Below are 4,428 nucleotides of genomic sequence, written 5' to 3'. Positions count from 1 at the left end.
GGGGGTCACTTGCGCTTTAGCCTGGTTGGTGCTCACGGAACAGGATGCAGAAGTCAAAAAGGGAGCTCCAAGGTCTAACAGGAGCCAAGGAGCAGGACCGGAGCACTCAATGCTTAACGCGTTTTTATTCGTGCAAACTGACTAACGTTTCGACGCCCATGCTCTGAAGAAGACGCATGGGCGTTAAGCATTGAGTGCTCCGGTCCTGCTCCTTGGCTCCTGTTAGACCTTGGATCTCCCTTTTTGACCTCTCACAATAACTCATATGACAACATTAATACATCTCATATCAATAACTCATATGTCAAGTCAAGTCAGATTTATTTGTATAGCGCATTTAACATGCACAGAGTGCAACCCAAAGCGCTTCACATATAAGACATTGTCATTGACACAGACTAACAAAGACAATAGATGCCGGACGGAGCGGCGTAGTCGCCAGCGTACCCGTGACACCAAGACATACAAGACATACAACAAACAAATTAATAAATAAAATAAATTAATATTAAAAATAAAATTAGTCCAATTTCCAACCGGCTGAAAATGTCCAAGGGCAAAGATGACCCGCGTGAAAACTGCGCACAGCTGTGTCTTCACGATGCAACACCAACAAAGTTCTTTATAACTGACCAACCCGGAGAATTCACTGGCAGTCTGGAGAGCACTGGGAGGACAATTTGTGATGGGCGAACCTGCTGATTGTCAGCTCGGTGGTCCTAGACAGTGACCGTTTGTTGTTTCATGGTTGACGCTGTCATCAGAGTTTCTTAGCACTCAATCCAGACTCCAGGCACCGGTAGATGCTAGCATGGCAGCTCGCAAGTCAGCCGCAGCTCGGTGGTCGTGACAGCTGCAGATCTCTTGCAGATTGACGTTAGGCCCCCTTGCTGAGCAATCCCTCCGTCCAGACATTGGATGTGCATCGTCACGGATGGATGAGGGACTTCAGAGACATAAGGCAGGCTAGCCAAGGCGCTCATCAGCCCAATGGAAGCTGGTTAACGTTAACTTGACGTTGATGGTGTCAGCCGAGTTTGTTAAACAGAAAAAAGGACTAAGAATAACACAAAAACGATCGAAAATAACATGAATAAAGAGTGATTACATTTAACTAGAAAAATAAATACAAAAAATTAACAGAACATTACATAAAATTACGAACATTACATAAATACAAACAAAAACATGATGCCAGACGGAGCGGTGTGTCTCGCCAGCGTCCCCGTAACCTAGCCATATAACAACATTAATTCTTTGATTCTTTGAGTTCCAAAAATGCAATATTGTGTTTTTAGCTTTTGTTTTTAAATTACGAAAATAGGCACTCTAATACACCTTGGGCCCTATTTTAATGGTCTAAAACGGAAGTGTCTTTGCGCAAAACGCAATTCACTTTGTGGGCGGATCTCGGGCGCTGATGCTATTTTACCAGCGGGATATTTGACTGTTGCGCCTGACGCAAATCTAAAATGGGGTGGTCTGAAGTAGCTACATTAATCATGGGTGTGGTTTGGGCATAACGTGCAATAAACCAATCAGAGCGTCATCTCACATTCCCTTTAACAACAGGCACGCTTGTTCCATAGCTGATTGCTATTATGGTGGCGTATTTGCCAGGCGCAGCCAGGAGCATTCACAGTGCTATAATCACTGTTCAGTTGGGAACAGTTAGCTATTGATTTTTCATCTTGACAAAATGTAATACAGAATTGTCACAAAGACATACTTTCCGATGTTTTGGGATCATTCTCGAGGTTATGAATCACGAGGTTATGAATGCATGGTGATATATTTGCAATGTACAATGTAATCTAACATTACCTCTCTATCAGGGTTTCCGTTGTCCGGTAATTACCGGACATTGGCCGGAAAAAAAATGAAATGTCCGACAAAATTAAATCTCTCCGGTCAAATTGTCCAATTGAAATTGGCTAATAATCCCGTCCCCTAACGCAATCTGAATTTGAGAATAAGCCTTAATATGTAAGCCTATATTATAGCCTACGTCCTCTGGCTATGTTTTTAAATGAACAGCCTCTACCGTTTGAAAAGTAAGCTATTAAACAACACGCATAGCCTATGCTGCATTTCAAATAAGCGCACGCTTAAAACGTCCAACAACGAACAAATGAGTGAGGTGGTTCAAACATGGCCAGGCCCAGGCAGACTAGCCTTAAAAGTTTTTTCAGAGGCCAGACGCGATGGATGATGATAAATTGGTAAAGTCTGAAGCCTCAGATGTCCGGTCAACTCCACCACCACCAGATAAAAAGCAGAAGTGTCGGGCGTATCTGTCGGAATCAGTGACATTGGAAGTGGAGTTGCGGGGGTGCGGCCGCTCCAAGACACTGTCATTCTCCGTGTACACTGGACATAAAGTGTTCTTTACCCAAAGCATACAGTAGGCCTATGCGTTCTCTGTCTATGATCATCTGCAGGGTTAGGGCCTCCTCGACGAGGCGATTACTGGTCCGCGGATAATTTCTGGCACAATTAAACGGTATAATTGAACCGCGGCCGAAAGAAAAAGAACCTAAACATTTCCCAGAATAGGAAACATTTCTTAATGTATTGTTATCAAATAAAGAGGCATAGCATTAGGTGGTGTGGTGTAGTGGTGTGAGCGCTCATTCTTGTGTGTGCGCATCTGTGTAAGATAAACAGTCACCACTGGAGATAACGTGGGTAGCAGCAACAAACAACGTAGCCTTTTTAAAACAACGAACACATCGGACTCTTCTATACAGCCTGATTATACCATTATTTAAGCTACATAGCCTGTCTCCAGTTTTCCTCAATTTGACTAATTAAGAAGGGATAATAGGATATTTGACCGGCATATCATCAAAATGTCCGGAAAACGAAACCTCTGCCGGTCACTTTGACCGGCACCATTTTTTTCTAGCGGAAACTCTGCTCTCTATAGACAATGCATATCTTCTGTCAGTTAATCTCTTCTCTCCCGTGCTGCTGCTGGGGCATTTGGGTTAAATGGCATCGGCATGCAGTTCAACATCACGTCTCCTTAAGTCCTCTAACATTTCCTAATTTATGTCATCAACACATCAGTGATTCGTGAAAATGTGTAGGCTACGCTAGATTTATGCCTATTTTTTCACATGGACACCACACATGATTTCCCTCGAGTGGTAATATTTTTCTTTGAAATTATGTATGGTTTACAGAAATGGGAACTACACTGTATAGATGAGAGGAGCTAAGTGTGCGTTGCGCAGCACAGGCGGCCAAGCAAGGGCTTCGTTTAAGTTGACCTAACTTTCAACTCTGCACAGTATCCCATTAACTGCGTGACAGTAGACTATTTACAATATTTTCTGTAAAGCAGAGTTTGTAAACACGTTATCATCAACTTAATTCACGCACAACATTTATTTGAGCAGGAGAGAGAATAACAATGAATGGATGCAGCAACTACAGAAATTGTAGCCTACAGAAATTGTAACCATACTTGCTGCTTTCTTGCACTATCTGTTGCTGGTTAACAGCACATGAAAAGCTGATTTAAGCTAATTCACTAACTCAAGACTTCAAGGCCATCATGGATATAAAACGTTTTTTGAAAATAACGAAAGGATGGAGGGAACATACCAAAGCTTGGAGTTATTTCAGATGGGCTACAACAAGGTAGGCAAAATTATGGTGCTTAAAACCTTACACAACGGTAAATTGGAACAAAACTAAAAGTAACTTTAGCCTTTATAGGGCTGTAAAGTTGTCCAGATTAATAGGTCGTAATTAGGCGTTGTTGTAGCCTAAAGATATTGCATGTAGATGTTGTACTATATAGGCTACTAAATATTTAGGTCACCAATGCACGAACAAAACCGGGAAATGGACAAATATTATCAAGGCTTTGAATGTTTCCGTCTGTGCACGGGGGTGTCTGTAGATTGGTGTGCAACGCATTCATTCATGCAGGCCTGTGGTCATGCATGCGCCCTTAAAATAGCATCTGCATTTTCGCCACAGACTTTAGACCAGGGAGTTCCTGGTCTGTGGCGGAATTGTTTTCTGAAACTGCAAAATATCAACAGTGAACGTTTGCACCGGAACACGCCCCGTCTTTTCGCTGAACCGCCCCCGTGGGCGCAATCGAATTCCCTAATTTACAGGCATGTACCTGTGGAGGGAAAATTCCAATATGCGCTGACTGCAAAATAGGAAAGACAAACGCGCGAGTATACAAAGTCAATTGCGCCGGGACGGAAAATAGAGCCCCTTATGTGCGATATTGGGAACTCTATGATGAATAGAACTGAAATAGATCAATAACTCATATGACAACATTAATACATCTCATATCAATAACTCATATGACAACATTAATACCTCTCATATCAATAACTCATGACAACATTACCTCTCATATCAATAACTCATATGACAACATTAATACGTCTCATA

The 4,428-nt window shown here is 42.3% G+C and overlaps 1 protein-coding gene across 1 annotated transcript in view; it reads right to left on the bottom strand.

The window, feature by feature from the left end:
- Nucleotides 1-3,665, bottom strand: part of tomt (transmembrane O-methyltransferase) — a 7,184-nt gene extending 3,519 nt beyond the window's left edge. The window contains exon 1 of the mRNA XM_076281791.1: nucleotides 3,640-3,665. The gene's annotated coding sequence lies outside the window, so the exon portion shown is untranslated. The remainder of the gene's footprint in view (nucleotides 1-3,639) is intronic.
- Nucleotides 3,666-4,428: the final 763 nt, after the last annotated feature.

This window comes from Alosa pseudoharengus, unplaced genomic scaffold, assembly GCF_046254945.1.
Source record: "Alosa pseudoharengus isolate Yale_2024_CS ecotype anadromous, Long Island Sound unplaced genomic scaffold, YU_APseudo_1.1 YU_APseudo_1.1_scf_13, whole genome shotgun sequence".
NCBI classification, from domain to species: Eukaryota; Metazoa; Chordata; class Actinopteri; order Clupeiformes; family Clupeidae; genus Alosa; species Alosa pseudoharengus.
Note: the sequence above shows the minus strand (reverse complement) of the source record. Positions and strands in the feature narration are given on the sequence as shown.